The sequence below is a fragment of the Cibotium barometz genome, chromosome 4 (genome assembly GCF_041138505.1).
Source record: "Cibotium barometz isolate CiBa-2024 chromosome 4, ASM4113850v1, whole genome shotgun sequence".
NCBI classification, from domain to species: Eukaryota; Viridiplantae; Streptophyta; class Polypodiopsida; order Cyatheales; family Cibotiaceae; genus Cibotium; species Cibotium barometz.
The window spans coordinates 15,914,830-15,932,754 of NC_141049.1; the positions used below are offsets into that span (position 1 = coordinate 15,914,830).

Here is a 17,925-nt window from a genome sequence, read left to right on the forward strand (position 1 = left end):
CATGACTCAGAGAGATTGGGACGCTGATCTTGCCATATTGTACTTTTCACTTTTAGTTGGATCACATGGCTGATATCTTACGATATTGGGCAGCCTTCGTTATCAGTGTGGTTCCACTTTGGATGTCTTGTTGTATCACCAGAATGCAATCGAGGACGCTTGCCATTTTTCGAGAGGGGGTTATGTCACGACCCTGTGAATTTGTGCAGCGGAGGTGTAAGCATAGTGGACAGTGCGCATGCCACAAGTGTGTAGGACAATGGTTATATGTTCACACTTGGGGACACTTAGTTTGAAGTTTCTCTTTTATAACCCCATGTGGGGGACAAAGGTTTTAAAACAAAAGAATACTTTTTGGGAGAATCGTGGCTTTGGGCTATTATTGGGAAAAGGGGACAAAGGTTTTAAAAACCTTAGGAGGGGACAAAGGTTTTAAAACAAAAGAATACTTTTTGGGAGAATCGTGGCTTTGGGCTATTATTGGCAAAAGGGCTTCTTTTGGAGGAGTCGGGCAGCAGCCAGGGGGGGGCTTTTGCGCTCATGTGGGGGACAAAGGTTTTAAAAACCTTAGGAGGGGACAAAGGTTTTAAAACAAAGAATACTTTTTGGGAGAATCGTGGCTTTGGGCTATTATTGGCAAAAGGGCTTCCTTTGGAGGAGTCGGGCAGCAGCCAGGGGGGCGCTTTTGCTCTCACGCTTCTCTCTGCTCTAAAAGAGACAGGCGGGCTGGACTGGACTGGAGTTACACAGGTGCTTGCACACTCTCTCTCTCTCTCTCTCTCTCTCTCTTCCTCTGGTGACTGCTCGCGGGCTGGACAGAGGGGCAGTTGACAGGTGGCTCTCGCCGGGTGAACAGCAGGCTGGTTGGGCAAGTTGCAGATGATGCACAGGGGCTGAACAGCAGGTCCCTCTCCTCTTTGCAACAACTGGCTGGCTGCAGGTACACACGCAGGCCCTTTCTCTCTCTCTTCTCCCTCCTGGCGACTGGCTGACTGCAGAGAAACACAGGACTGAACTACACGTGGCCTGAGTTGCAGAGAAGTGCAGGGACAGGCTGCACTTTCTTTCTCTTTCTCTCTCGTGGAGGGTAACAGGTTGCAGGAGAAACAGAGAAGAGGAGTGTTGCGGAGCAAAGACAGCTGACTATTCTCTCTTTCTCTCTCTCTTTTTACAGGCTTGTGGGCGGTGTCAGACGCACACGGGTTCAAACTCCTCTTTCTTCCGGCTCATGGGTTGTTCAGGAGTGTCTCCTGGTCCCTTGTGAGAGGAGAGATTTGCAGCCTAAGAGGGCAGAAACAGGAGTAAATTTTGGCATGTTTCTTGGGAAGAGTTTACGGGCTGATGTATGATTGTGTTTCTGGCTATGTGCATGGGCCATAGTCACAGGCGACGTGGGGGACGAACCCCTGGGTCGGGGGAACGCCGTCCCATAACGTGCAGGAACGGAAACGGACAGGGGACGGCCAGGGGACGTGTGAGCCCACGCTGTAACAAGGGGACGGCGATTCCGGGACGGCGGGACGGCGATTCGTGTGGGACGGAACGGGACAGGACGGTCAGCTGACCGTTGCGCAACATTGACCAATCTGCCGTTTTGCCCTGTAACCGTTGGGCGCCTAGCCGTTGAGCAGCCCTCCCCACTTGGCCCATGGCTATAAGAAGAGCCCCCATTGGCACATGCTATAGGAAACTTTCAAGTCTTCAAGTCTTCAAGACTCACCTCGGGCCTCCTTGGCACTTGCTCTAGCCTCTTAGCTCTTGCCTCTTGGCACTTGCAACACTCCTCAAGGCTCAAGCAAGGCTCAAGCTCAAGCCTCAACGCTCCTCAACTTTCAAGGCTCAAGTGGAAAGCTCATTGGCTCAACACTCCTCAACTTTCAAGGCTCAAGACTCAAGTGGGCATTGGGCAACCCGGCAAGGCTCTAGCTCTCCTCAAGCCTCAAGGCTCAAGTGGCATTGGGACCTTGGGTAAGTTGTAATTTCAAGTTGTCACTTTTAGTCTTGTTGCTCTCCTACACTCACCTCTTGCTCTAGCCTCTCCTACATCTCTCTCCTACTCTCACCTCCATTGCTCAAGCCTCTCCTACATCTCTCTCCTACACTCACCTCCATTGCTCAAGCCTCCTTGGCACTTGCCTCCATGGCATCTTCATCGCAACCATCCCCCGCACCTCGTTCCGGCGGCGCCAATACAAATAGAGGAAGGAGGACCGAAGGTTGGTCTTGGTGGGAAGAGGTCAACTCCAATCATCCCGGAAGTGGAGGCGGCTCTCGCCCATGGTCCTGCAAGCTATGTCCATATAGGGTAACGGGTGGGGCGGATAAAGTGAGAGCTCACCTCTTGCATGAGCCCGGTCATGAGGTCCGATTTTGTGATCAAGTCACACCGGAGACGAGAAGGAGGCTTCTTGAACGTGTTGCCGCACATGAGGCCTTGCTTTCAAGGAGGAGAGTGCCACATGTGGCCGTGGATCCCGCAACACTAGTGAGGCCATCCCAAGGTTCGGCATCCCCATGTGCATCCACTTCATCGGCACCCACGGACGCATCACCCGCCCCACAAGAACGAGCCCCAACACCATCCTTCTCCATGCCAACCATATCCACACACTCACGCCGGCAAAGTACTCTTGAGGGTAGTTGGGACCCCAAGAAGAAGGAAGAGGTGGATACGGCCATAGCCGCTTCTTCTTTCATGACCACATTGCTTTCCATGCTGCCAAGTAATCAAGAATTAAGATGTCTAGCTTAAGATCTATCATTTTACAATGTTCCTCTTATAAGTTACTTGAACTTTGAACTTTGAAGTTGATCGGTTATTAAATTATTCATTTTTTGTGGATAGATCGGACTACTTCAAGGTCATGGTGAAGAAGATAGGGGAGTATGGTCCAAACTATACGCCCCCATCATCGGAGTCCACATTGCTAGAGAAGGAGAAGAGACTTGTGGAGCAAGCAACAGAAAACACGAAGCGACAATGGGCAAGGAATGGAGTGTCCCTGATAGCCGATGGATGGAGTGATACGCGGAAGAGGTCCATCCATGGCCTTGTTGCATATTCCCGCGGTGAGATGTACTTCATCGCCTCACATGATGCTTCTGGGACCGGGAAGAGTGCTGATGTGCTAGCAGCAGAGTGGGCTAGTGGCATAGAGATCATTGGCCCAGACCTAGTTGTGGGCTTTGTTGCTGATGGGGAGGCTTCAAACAGGGCAGCCGGAGCGATCATTGAGAGCATGTACCCCAACATCACCGTGTCATTTTGCATGGCACATTGCTTAAATAATCTCTTGAAGGATATTGGGGACTTGCCATGGATCCGGCCTATCATCCAAGTGGGCAGCCAAATAGTGACATTTGTCACAAACCATTAGTTCCTACGCCATGAATTCTCCAAAAAATCTAGCCGTCAGCTCCTCAAATACTCAGATACGAGGTTTGCCTACAACTTCTTGATGCTCCACCGATTGAAAGAGTGTAGGGGTGCATTGAGACAGTTGTTCATTAGTGACGAGTTCACTTCTTCACCATTGGCTTCCACTGAGACAAGAGCTCTATGCAAGGAAAAAGCAGAGAGCCCTGATTTTTGGGAAAAAGTGAAGTGCATTGATGCTATGGTTCAACCTATTGTCCACTTGATGAGGCTTGTGGATGGTATGAAGCCATGCATCGGCAAGGTATATGAGGCTATGGACAGCATGATAGAGAAGCTGGGGATTTGGAGCCAGATGAGGACAGGTACGAGGAGATCCGGGCCTATGTGTGCGTAGGTGGAACTCCTACTCTTCTCCTTTGCATGCAGCAGCCATAGTTTTTCCATACGGCAAACGCATACCGGTATGGAAGTACGAAAAAAGTACGGTTCACACTCCCAAGAAATTCCATACGTTGGATACCATACGGCACCCTAAATTTAAGGAAAAACATGCTACATATGACACCAAAAACCAAAGAAACTTGAAACTGCAAAGATTTTGGGATTAGAAAAAACATAAATGATGTAGAGCCAGAATCCAAACTCCAAACTTTATATTACTGTAACTTGTTTACATAATACATGTATGATCAATGATGTATGATGATCATGTAACATGTTACATAAGTTGGGACTAGGGAGTGTGGAGTGGGCAAATGCCAAAACCTGTCACTTGTAGACATAGATTTTTCATACGGCAACCATACGACATACGTGTATGAGTCTGGAACTATGAATAAGTATGGTTCAAACCTTGGAGAAATTCCATATGTGGGATTTCATACTTAATTCTTAAATTAAAGGGTAGACATGCCATTTTCAAAGAAGTGAACCATGAGAGACTTAAAGTATGTGAAAGCCATGATAGATGGTCTATCATGGTTTTCACAAATTGACCATGTTTCATCCGTCATGACTTTCACACATTGACAACTAATCTCTATGTCTAGAGAAGATGCAAAACATTTTCTTTTTTGGCTAGAGTATGAAAAGTTTTTCCATACACATACGGGTATGGAAGTATGGAATATTTTCCATACGAGTATGAAAAAAACTATGGCAGCAACCTATGTGGTGGACCCTGAGTTTCAAGGTAAAGGGCAAGAAAGTGACGCAAAGCTGAGCAAGCTATGGAGACTTGTCTTGACTCGACTTGTGCTTGACCCAAATGTTAGGCAGAAGATCCGTGACCAATTGTCCAGGTATAGAAGCTTTCAGGGCTCTTATGGAGACATGGATGAACAGGATGATCGCTTCAAAGTTGAGGCTGCTTTGTGTGGAAAGATTTTGGTTCAGATGGACCTGAGCTTCAGCATCTAGCCATCCGCATTCTCAGCCAGGCAGTGAGTTCCTCTTGCCTAGAGCAACTTTGGAGCTCATTGAAACCGATCCCGTCTAGTGGGAATGACTCCGTTGGACACCCACACGCGTAATAGCGCAACTTTAAAATCACAATTTGAAATGGACAACTTAATACAACTTGAAATTGAAATGAAATGAAATGGAAAGATGGACACCAGCACTGGGGCCGGAACGGGCCGACCCCCCCTCAATATATGATATATTTATTGGGAGTATTTAACAAATACAATGCTCCATGGGTTCCAAGAACCAGATGATGTCCATGTACATATGAATACAGTACCAAACAAATAGGGGCATATGCAGCGCGCCCCTTGGCCCGGCTACAGTGGGACCCCGGAGAGTACGAGTGGCATGATCCTTATGCATCCCTTGAGGCCACAGAGATCACATTTTTCCAGTACACTGTTCGGCTGGGACGGCATATTTTGACGGCGAGGAGGACGGTTTCTCCAGCGGCAGCGGGGCATTGGCGATTGCAGGGACTATCACAGGAGTTCCTGGAGGATTTCTGGGCTCCGCTCTGGGCTAGTCGACAGGCCCGCAGGATCTCGGCTTTTCAGTGGCTGGTCGCCCACAGGGGCTCAGCAGTTGGCACTTGGCTTGTTTACAGCGGTCTTCCGGCGGCCTGCGTCAGATGCGGCCACCCTATGGAGACACAGAGACATTGCCTTTGGGACTGCCCTCAGGCACAGCAGATTTGGCTGCGAATGCTGCGTATTCTGGCCCCCCCTCTCTCCAGAGGGTATGTTTACGTGGGGTGCCGCTGCTTGGTCGACTTCGTCAAGGCCTGCTATGGGCTATGAGATGGAGCAGGGCAGTCAGGCCATCAGATTTATTAGGGGCCAGCCTCGCCTGGTTCCGGCACCGGATTTCTCGTCCGCCAGCTGGACACAGGAGAGGGATTTACGATGGGAGCTCCTCAGCAGCCTCACCATCTGGTTCACCTGGAGGGCCCGGTGCTTTACGGCCTTTGAGGGGAGATTAGAGCCACCAGCAGAGACTGTTCGGGGGATTTGGCAGGAGTTGATCCACACCCTGCGAGGACAGTACGACCGCATCCGGGGAGACTCGGATGAGGCGATCTTACGGCGCCAGGCCTTTCATACCACTTGGCGCTGCGGCCCGTTCTACACCCTACACACGGGATCCCCCCGTTGGCACTACAGGCCACCTGTTTGGCTCTTTCCCCCCCCCATTGTATGATTTAGCCGCTCAGTCCTTTAGACTGATGCTTGTATTTTGCAGCACCTAGGGAGAGTCTCCCGGGCTGCCATGATGTATTCACTGCTCTTCTCTCTGTTAGGAGCAGGAGAGATCTCTTTTGTAGCCCTACGGGCGTTTTTTACATAACTAATGAAAGGATCTTTTCTCGGAAAAAAAAAAAATAGGCTCAAAGTCGACGTTCGAAGTAGATGCTCGAAGCAGAACGACCACTCGCGTGGTCCAATCTCTACGGTCCTGTGCTTTCACTGGACTCCGCGGAGAGCGCCTCACTGGTGTTCTGAGACCACGCACAAACAGGCGCTCTCGTACTAACGCTTGGCTCTCCCGATCTCAGCACCTTTGGACCGAGGTTCTCCAATAGAGCTTGGACTACCCGGCACCAAACGGGTGTTGGCCGTAAAGGGAGTCCGGAATCCCTTATCAGATTTATCACAAAATACTTTACTTAAATCTGAAATTCACTTACTTGTGGATGGCGGATGGAAAACCAAAATTTATGGTGTCAATACGCAGTTACTTGAGAGAAACTCCATGGTGCAGCAGCACATCGAGAGAAGTAGCCGCCCGGAGTAAAGTATAGCCTTCTGGCTACAGGAGCCCAACCATCAACAAGAGGAACAGCAGCTACGCATGAAAGGTACAGCCGCTTGAGGCGAGGATGAGCAGCTTGCAGAGGATGGAGATGTGGCCGCTTGTTTATGAAGTACAGCCGTCGGCCACCTAGCTGTAGTAGCACTGTTGTTGGAGATGAGCACACGCCCCCAGCCTGCTAGTGATGAATTTACAGCCAGCTGCTGCAGCTAGGCGTAGTATAGGCGCCTGAAGATAGAGCACTTTGCTGGCTGGAAAACAGGCGCACAGCCACAGCTTTCAGTTGGTGTAGCCGGCTGATGGACAGTAGGCGCCTGGCTGCAGCCTGCGCAGCCTGGGGTGCAGAGAGTACAGCGCCCGTTGAAGGACTAGCGCAGCCACCTGTAGCCTGTAGAGCCGCCAGCAACGATGGAGGAGGAAGCGCCACTCAAGAGCATGCGCCGGCTGAATGCAGAGCACAGCCGCCTTTGAATTTTGCTCAGCCGTCAGCAAGCGATGGAGCGCAGCAAAACGGAAGGTGATGGAGGCGCACAAAATCATATCCCCAAGGGTGGTCGTGGGGCTTCTTTTATTAAGGTTGGAGAGGGAGAAAACAAATAGTGATTTGGCTGGCCCCCCCACGCTTGCATGTGGGTGGCCAGTTCCAAAGGGGTGTGGTAGGTGACCATGCACCCACCCCCACACACTCACTTAAGTGGGGCTCCCCTCCTTGGCCCCTAAGTGGGTGCCCAAAGGGGGTGCCACTTTTAAGTGAGTGTGAACAAATAACCTTATAAAATGAAGGGTTAAAATATGAAATATTAAAACAACATGTGTAATATACTTACCACCTGTTCACATGCACCAAAACTCGTTAGAAGACAGAGCAGACTTCACGACTCACTACTAGCAGGCGTCCCCGCTCAGTAAGTAACACGTCAAGCAGGCAAACACAAAAATACAAGTCATGCGAAAACAGTTTCAAACATGCAAAACATGTGTGCATGTGCAAATAGTAACATGGACATATCTCCCGTTCATGGAACAAGTACAAAATATCTGTCGGCACAAAAATGGCACGACGTAAAACTTAAAAACCTAGTCTTCCTATGGAGTGACAGTCCCATAGGTAAGACACAGTTCCAGGCACAAGCCTCCCTATGGAGTGACAGTCCCATAGGCAAAACACGGCACGAATACTGGCTCTTCCATGGCGTGACAATCCCATGGGTCGAACACGGTCCAGGTCATACACGGGTGGCACCAGTCTGGCTCCCGTCCATACGACACCATCCTGCTAACACACGGGTGGCACCAATCTGGCTCCCGTCCATGTCAACAAATACTGGCCTCTTCACATGAGACACCGGCCTGGCCTCAAGTGAACGAGACGCAAAAACTGGAGATGGACCAAATGGTCGGCCAATTGGTGACATCCCCCCGGGCTTCTAAAGAGTTGTCCTCAACTGAAAAGCCTCAAGATATGCCTGCAACAACTGTGGGTAGTCAACAAAATAGTCCTCATTTACCCACTTTGCATCAATAGGCAAATAATTCTTAAACTTCACAAGGTATCTCCTGGAAAGCTTTCCTACAGGTAGCTTTTGCTCCTTGTGAAAAAACAATCTATTCTGGCTGGAGGATCTCCTCAAGCTCTTCAATCTCTGGCGGATCTTCTGTGACAGGCTCATCAGGATCTGGCCCCACATATTTCCGAAATAGACTCACATGAAAAGCATTGTGAATCTTCTAGTGACTAGGCAAAGTAAGCATGTATGACACTTCATTGATCTTCTGAATCACCTTGAAGGGTCCATAATAGCGAGGAGAAAGCTTAGGATATGATCCTTCGCGTCCTGGCCTCTTCCGAAGCCTAGCCTTCTCAAATTTCACCAAAACCCAATCACCTTCTTTGACTTCCATATCCCTTCTATGCTTGTCAACAGCCATTTTATGCTTATCTTGTGACCTTGCAATGGCTGTCCGCACCTGAGCAAAGGATACATCCAAGTCACGAACATATTCATCAGCGGCAAAAATCTCATCCTTTGTACGAAGGATGGGTGGCAATACCACTCTGCCATAGATAATCTCAAACGGAGCCTTTCCCATGGAGGCATGGATTGTATTGTTGTAGGCAAACTCAACAAGTGGAAGATACTTCTCCCATGCAGTCTTTTGATCTGCCACATAACATTTCAACAAATCCAACACGGCTGAATTTGCAGCTTCACTTTGGCCATCCGTTTGGGGATGATAAGCTGATGAAAACTCAAGTTTAGTACCCATATTATCAAATAAAGCCCTCCAAAAGAGGCTCGTAGTCCTGGGATCTCTATCCCTAACAATGGATTTAGGCATACCATGATGCTTGAAAATATTAGCAAGAAAAAGCTTTACCATATGATCAGCTTTAATGGTTTTCTTGACGGGCAAGAAATGAGCTTGCTTGCTAAACCTGTCCACAATGGTCCAAATAGCATCATTCCCATGCTGGGATCTAGGCAAGTCCATAATAAAATCCATAGTAATACTTTCCCAAGGTTGCGAGGGAATAGGCAATGGCTGAAGCAAACCTGGAGGTTTTTGCCTATCAAATTTCACCTTTTGGCAAATAATACATGCACGTACATAAGCCTCAATGTCTTTACGCATGCTTGGCCAAAAGAAATATCTCTGAATCATGCGAGTAGTAGGCATAATACCTCTATGACCAGCATAAGGTGAAGCGTGACATTCGTCCATAACCTTTGGACGCAAATCCTTCACCACACATAGGCAATTATCCTTCATAAGATAACCCTCGTTGATAACATAAGAGGCATGTGAATGACCAGCCATCAAATCAGTCCATATATGGCAAAAATCAGCATCCAAATGATACAATTCTCGCATAGCAGATAAGTCTCCATGAGAGGCCACTGAGACTGCAGCTACATAAGGCCTCCTAGATAGTGCATCGGCCACCACATTTTTCTTTCCTGGAGTATGCACAATCTGAAACTGAAACATGGAAAGAAAGTTTGCCATTCTCATCTGCTTCTCTGAAAGCTTCGTTTGAGATAGAAAGTATCTCAAGCTTTGATGATCTGTCTTGACTACAAATTCAGCCCCAAGAAGATAATGTTTCCATATCTTTAAGGCGTGAATTACAGCCAAGAGCTCTTTCTCATAGATATCCATATGAACCTCAGCATCATGCAAACGACGGCTCTCGTATACAACAGCATGCCCTTCTTGATTTAGGACAGCTCTATGCAATCACCACAAGCATCACATTCAACTACAAATGACTTGTGCAAGTCAGGAACAATCAAAACGGGTCCACATATGATAGCATGCTTGAGCTGCAAGAAAGCATCCTGTTCCTTTGAAGTCCATTATTTGAAAGCAGTTTTCTTCTTTGTGAGATCATGTAAAGAAGTGGCTATCATAGCAAAATGCCTTATGAAACGTCTATAATACGAACATAATCCCAGAAAACTACGTACTTGATGTACGTTTTGCAATTCGGGCCAATTCCGAATGGTCTCTATCTTTGCAGGATCCATTGTAACTCCATCTTTGGATACAATATGACCCAGATAATGAATCTCTGAAAGGAAAAACTCACTTTTCTTGGCATTTATGAAAAGTTTATGCTTTCGCAACTCCTCGAACACTGTGACCAAATGAGTTCTGTGTTCCTGCTCATTCTTGGAGAAAACCAAGATATCATCAAAGAATACTCCTGTAAATTTACGATGGGATTGGAATATCCTATCCATCATACGATTAAAAGTAGCAGGAGCATTGGTGAGACCAAAAGGCATTACCAAAAATTCATATAGTCCGAAGGCTGTCCTGAATGCAGTTTTATGGACATCTTGTGGCACCACTCGTATCTGGTGATAACCACTCTTCAAGTCAAGTCGGCTAAAACAAGCCGAACCATCAAGCTTATCCAAAATATCATCAATACGCGGAATTGGGAATCTGTTCTTGATGGTAAGCTTGTTCCTACATGAGGGACCTGCAGATGCAGAGAGTTCTGGCCGGAGAGGCGCCCGGAGAGGAAAGCTGCCTATTCAAACTCCTCGAGCACGTGCGAATGAGGCCGTTCGCCTCATTCACACTACCCAGCAGGATGATGCAGAGACAGGGACAAGGACATCTGAGGCAGTCCACCCACCTGTGCCCATGATGACAGGGCCTGAGTATGATGACGAGGGCAATGTCATCACGGAGGGTTATATGCTTGATTCTCCAGGGTCATCATCCTCATCGGATGATGAGTTTTGATTTGGATTACCTTAGTTTTGATTTGGTGTTGTATGGACATGGCACATTTTGCCATTATTCATAGACTCGTTTTCAAATTTCATCATTTCTTGATGTGAATTGTGAGTTGTCACAACTCACTTGTGACAATGTGACTTGTCTTAAGTAATAAGTATTAAGTATTAAGTACGATTAACTTATTAAGTATGATTGACGACTTTGTGATTCTAATTTCTCACTTTTGAATTAGTAGGTTTTTGACCTTGTTGTGTCTCTATTTCGAAAGTTTTATATGTCAATGTGGACATGGACTGAAATTTAATGTAGGTGGCTGAAATTTCTGAGATTTTATGTATTTTTATGTATTTTTACCAATGGTGCGTATTTTTACGTACCTTAAAATTTTTTTCCGTACCAAACAACGTACAATACGTACGGATCCGTACTATACATAACGTTTGGAACCACCTTGGGCTCCCGTCCATACGACACCATCCTGCTAACACACGGGTGGCACCAGTCTGGCTCCCGTCCATGTCAGCAAAATACTGGCCTCTTCACATGAGACACCGGCCTGGCCTCAAGTGAACGAGACGCAAAAACTGGAGATGGACCAAATGGTCGGCCAATTGGTGACACTCATACAGTCACATTGCATCGAAGAAGAGGAACCGTCTTGGGGTGGAACAAGCAAATGATCTAGTCTTTGTGAGTGCAAACTTGCGAATGCTTTGCAAGAGTGCAACTGCAAAGGTTGATGCATTTACCGAGTGGGAGATGTCTCAAGATGATGAGGAGTTGGAGGAGCAAGTGGAGGACATCTCTATGGAGCCTGCACGCATTGCAAGGACCCATGATCATGAGGCCAACACTTCACATGCCCCTTGAGGCTTTTCGACATATGTACTACTCTAGTGATAGTCTCTTTTTTGTATGCCACTTACGTGGTTAGGGCCTAGGCCTTTGCCCTTGTCTTTTGCTTTAGCCTTTGGCAACTGGGTCATGGGTGCCCGATCTCCTTTTTTGTAACACCCATTTTTTTGCTAGTATGACTTAATATTGATGCTTTGGAAGTGTAAAGTGACTTTGTTTTAGTATTGTTAAGTTTCTTAAATGAGTGCTTACTTAAAATTACATATTTTGTATGCCGTCCCATGCTGTCCCCCATTCCCCGACCCGTTTCCCAGGAATCCCCGTCCCCCTTCCCCGTTACATTCCCCGTCCCCGTTCCCCGTCCCATGTTACTATGGCATGGGCCAGTTAGATGCGTATTCAAGGCCTCGTGGATGTATTATCTTGGCTGATTAGATGTGAATAACAGTGTGGTGTTTTGGGACACAGGACTGTGTGAAACCTCTATGCTAAGAGGTCCCGAGGATTGGCAGATTGGACATGCATATGTACAAGCCATGAATGGCCATGATGTATTCAATTAAACTCTTCCATTGAATTTGAATAAAGAAATACCGAAAGGGGCGCCAAGCTTTGGGGCCAACAGCTGTCGTTGTTCTTTTCGTGTAGGAGCACTCTAGCTCCCTTTTTATCTATCTTATTTGCTAGATTACATCTGTGTTTGGGTGACTGCTAGTCTACCACACTTTGGTTTCTACCAGAGGCCGGTTTCAACTGACTTGTCCCGAACAAGGACTCACAAAGGGCCAGTTGCCACTCTTAAGACTTGCACTTGTTGTGTAGATATGTCTACGTGGCATCCAAGTGTGGGATGCTTGACGATTTCCCATGGTATACCTCTACATCATTCCAAAGGGTTACGCAGACATGCGGGACATGCATTGACTTCATGTGTGGGACACATGACCCTCTACAATGGATCTCCTGCTGACTTGTCCTGGACAAGGGCTCACAAAGGACCAATTACCACTCAAACTTGCACCTACTATGCAGATATGTCCACGTGGCATCCAAGTGCGGGCATAGTAACCGGAAACGGCGTTTCCGCCCTCTGGAAACGGTTCGGCCGTTTCCGGAAACGGAGACCGGCGGAAAAGCCGTTTCCGTACATTTTTTTTTGGCAGCCGGCATGTCCGTTATTTTGTAGTTTTTGAACCATTTAATTTTGAAAATTGGCAGTGCCACAGTGGGCACCTCTGACTCCCAAGTTTGATGATCATTGCTGATATGTATGATGTATTATGATCACAATTTGCAGCTCGCTATGTATGCTTCAGCCTTCAGCCTTCAGTTTTTTATGGTTCACATGAATTTGCCGCGACATCATACATGTCCATTATCTACATTCTGTTAAGTGTTATGATTCTAATGTCCACTTGAGTCTTTGATGTGTCTTGTTTGAGGTCTCTATGCATGTTTTTTGCATCTCTTGACATAAGTTTATTTAATAGGATGTCTCTATGCATGTTTTTTACATGTCTAAAATAAATTCAAAAGAAACTCCGTTTCTTGCCGTTTCCGACCTCGCGGAAACTCGGAAACACCGTTTCCAACCCGGTCCGAACCGACCGTTTCTGCCGGTCCAGGTTACTATGAGTGCGGGATGCACGTTGCAGGAAGCCTAACTACCCTGGTGAGGGTAGTCATCATCAAAGGTGGTGCGACTAGGTGCTAGGTGGCCAAAGTCCCCAACTTTTCACCTTGCCCTTAGCTCCTTCTTGGCTATCTCAGTTCTAGGACCTTGGCTCTTGCAGAGAATATGAAATGAATGATGTAAATGACTAAATATCACTTGTATAGATCTCATATGCTGGTCGATTTTCTCTAGGGCTGTCGATCGGCTCACGACTGGGAAAAAGGGCATTTAATGCTATGGCTTCACACGTGTGAACTTGGGCAGCCTTTGCTGCTAGCCGACAAGGTTGCATGGGCCTTTATCTATGGTGGCTCTACTTCTTCAAAGCCTATCTCCTGACCTGGACCGGTGCCGTGCATCTGGCTGGAAGCCTAACAAATGCCCGGTACAACTCTACATCATTCCAAAGGGTTATAAGGATGTGCGGGACATGCATTGACTTCACGTGCGAGACATGCACACTTGACCGTGACCCTTTATTGTGGATCCCTGGCTGACTTGTCCTGGACAAGGGCTAAAGGGCCAGCTACCACACTACGACTTGCACCTGTTGTATAGATATGTCCACGTGGCATCAGCGCACGATGCAAGTGACCAGAAGCCTAACTACCTTGGTGAGGGGTAGTCCTCATCGAAGGTGGTGCAACTAGGTATCAGGTGACCAAAGTCCCCAACTATGTAGGCCCTTCGAGGTGGTCACCGCAAAGGGAACCTCATGCTGCGCGAAGAAGGCTGCCCACTCTGAATTAGATGGAGGATGCTAAGGGAGCTCGCCAATCCAGAGCAAATGTTGAGTCTCAAGTGTGTCCCCCTATAGATCCCAGACAAGCGCTCGTGCTGTAGGGGCAGTGGAAGAGGGGGGCCATACCTAAAACATCCCCCCCCCACTGTTTGAGCAGACCTTATCCAGTGGCTTCGTGGCCAAAAAGAATGCCTCCAAGATAGCTCCCAAGCCATGCAAGATCAAAGGGCAGAATTTCCCACTACGGAACCCTTCCTACATATGCATCCAGATGGTGTTATAAGACACCGATGTGACTCTTTCCCCCTCCCCCTACGCACTCCCAAAAAGGCCAGCTATGAAGAAAGACCCCCTCTAGATTGGAATCTCTTGCCTCCATGGAGGGTTGTCATCAGTTCTTTTGATGTACATAATCTTACTAATTGAAAGATCTTTGTACCACTTTGCATACATTTCCTGCTTCCTACATTGCGTGCACATATTTTGACATCCTTGATTTTGTTTCCTGCATCCTAATACATAGATTGTCTTTTGATCCAAGAGCATGACTATCATAGAAAATCTCCATACATTTTGCCTATAGCTCTTCCATTTTTGCATCCTCGCTTGCCATTGCTAGATTCAAATTGCAGAAGCCTTGCATTATCTTCCTCCATAATTCCTGACAATGGGCTACTGAGACTTCAGAATTCCTTACCTCGTGTATCTCAATGTCGATGAATCTATTTAGTGCTGTTCTGTGGTCATTTTATAACGTAATCTGACTTAAGCTGAGGTGGTAGCGCATCATGACATTGCTCCAAGGTCAAGATTCTCTGAATGAATCAAGCAAAAATTGGTGCCAAGCATTTGCTTCGGCACCCACAACCACACTTTCTTCTATGGCAATTGGTGTGCTTCATCTTGTTTTTTTCTTTCTTTAAAGGATTGTAGGGGGCGCGTAGAATGGGCATGAACTAACCAATCCAGAAAGGGCCCGCCGACCTATCTGATACATGTACTTGCTTACTTAGCACAGAAGTCCTTGAACAAAAGCAAGGGATCATAGTATCACTTGGCAAGCTAAATGCCAAGGCCAAAGACATAGCAAAGAGTGAGGCGCCGTAGCCAAATATAGGTTGAAACTTGAAACGGGTACATGTAACCACAAAGACAATGATGGAACTGTTCTATAAGGCAAAAGACAATCATAAACAAACAAATACTAGAGAGACCAAAACAATGCTTGTTTCTACCTGCATCTCAATACAATCCGGAGCTGGCCCTTCTCCGTCGCCGGCGAGGCCCACAGCAGAGATATCCCAAGAAGAGACAGCAGACCGAACACCAAAATGAAGGACCCCGCATGAAGCCTTCGATCAAACACCACTCTACGCTGACCTCTCTCTTCTGTCTCTGCGCGAAGGACAGAAAAATAAACACTTAACTAGCGATACATAGGAATAGGAAGATGACGGTTCTATGCCATGCCTCGTTGCGTATAGAGGGGACACCTTCTATTACAAGATAATCTATTACGTCCCCACCCCTTTAAGTGGAGAAAGGAGATGGAGAATTTTTGAAAAGTTAAAAGGAGAAAGAAGACAATTGTTTGGGGGTTTCTTTCCCACAAGCCAAGATATCTTCATTGGAGCTCACAACAATTAGTTGTCACTATCAAATCATTTACTCATTGAGTTTCTTATATATATATATATATATATACAGGATTAAGGAGAACCTCACGTGGGCAAAGGAGGTGAGACTATTTCAAAATACCCCGTCATCCTGCAACAACCAAAGCGTGACGTTCACGCTTGCATTTGATACCCACTCCTCCAGCGCGTCCGGGTCCAATCAGTTCCAGTCGCCTGCTGTTCCACGCTTCCATCACTGCTGTTCCACGCCTGCTGTTCCATGCTTCTGAGTCGCTCGAGCTCCACACAGTGCAGGTACGTTTCTCCACTGAGTAGAGGCTACGTTCGAAGGTTCCCATCCGTGTCCATTGTAAGCGAAGAGCCAAAATGAACGTTATGATGTTGTAAAGCTAGATGTTTCCAAGTTGATCGAATTGGACAAAGATGGATTGAGTGGGGAGGGTCATAGCCGAAGCTTCTGTTGAGGAGGACTAGGCTGTCAGTATTCAGATGTCCATCACTGTCTAGGCCATCGACTTCTCAGATGCGATCAATACTTATGTCGTCAGCTTGCGGTTCCATGAGGGGCAAACATGATGCAAGAAACATTTCACAACAGCACGGACACGGTCCCATGGCGGCCAGAAACGACGCATGAACCATGCCAAGAGGAGGAGGAACACCCGGCGATCAAGGATCCCATCATGTTGGCCCGGTACTTCAACATGGGCAGCAGGACGGTGAAGCCTACCCCGCAGCAAATGCACCCCATCACACAGACGATGGAAAACGTGAGCATGATAGATGCCACTAGCAAGGTGTGACAGAGATATACCACGGTGGTGGCAATGTAGCGGCCAGGGATGGGGACTACACCCACCAGCCTTGCTAGGACAGTGGCGATGGCGAAGATGAAAGAGTGGCTGTTGAAAGCCCAGAACACGCACACACCCACGTGCTGTTGCACGGCAACATGGACGGAGGAGCGGGAGGGGAGGCCACCGGAGGCAGGTCGTAGTATGTGGTGGTGTAATTGAGAGGCGGCTGAAGCCACCCGGCAAATGTAACATTTCACAACAGCACGGACACGGTCCCATGGCGACCAAAAACGACGCATGAACCATGCCAAGAGGAGGAGGAACACCCGGCGATCAAGGATCCCATCATGTTGGCCCACTACTTCAACATGGGTGGCAGGACGGTGAAGCCTGCCCCGCAGCAAATGCACCCATCACACAGACGATTGTAAAACGTGAGCATGATAGATTTCACAACAGCACGGACACAGTCCCATGGCGGCCAGAAACGATGCATGAACCATGCCAAGAGGAGGAGGAACACCCGGCAAATGTAACATTTCACAACAGAGCGTAGAATGATTCGTTTTGTTTTAAATTTGCACATCAATAAAAAAGCATTATCATATCTGATGACCTATAATTACTAATTAAGGTCCAATTGTATACATGAGTGTTGTAATGAATTGTTTTATAATTAATGATTTAACCTAATATAAACATTAATGACTTTTTATTAATGTTTGATAAAGTTAAGGGCATGATTAATTCGGACAAAGTGTATACAAGATAAAGGGTGAGTGTAGAATGATTCGTTTTGTTTTAAATAAAAGATTTATTTATATATAATATACGTATTCCTATTCTAGAAGATGAAGGGAGAGTGTAGAATGATTTGTTTATGTATATGTAAATATATATGTAAATGTATATGTATCTCTCTCTCTCTGTATAAATATATATATATATATATATATATATATATATATATATATATATATAGAGAGAGAGAGAGAGAGAGAGAGAGAGACTCTCTCTCTCTCTCTCTCTCTATACAAGATTAACCACAACTTCCCCTCCCTCCACGTGGCCAGTCAAAAGCGAGGTTAATTCAAAAGGAGGGTTAATTTGATAAGCAAGCAATGCCATGTTCAGCTTGGTTTTATAATTTGACAGTAGGAGGCAGAAGAAGGTTTTAAAACGACACAAAAGAGCGCTGCAAACCAGAACTGGTACTGCGTTGTTACCTTGAACTCAATGCATTCATGGATGGGAGAGGAGGCTATTCAAGAACGGCTTGATATCAACGGTGCGGCCAACGGCAG

The 17,925-nt window shown here is 46.9% G+C and overlaps 1 long non-coding RNA gene across 1 annotated transcript in view; it reads right to left on the bottom strand.

Moving 5' to 3' along the window:
* LOC147638960 (uncharacterized) overlaps positions 1 to 15,717 on the bottom strand; it is a 42,699-nt gene extending 26,982 nt beyond the window's left edge. The window contains exon 1 of the long non-coding RNA XR_015263379.1: positions 15,423 to 15,717. This is a non-coding gene — a long non-coding RNA (uncharacterized LOC147638960). The remainder of the gene's footprint in view (positions 1 to 15,422) is intronic.
* Positions 15,718 to 17,925: the final 2,208 nt, after the last annotated feature.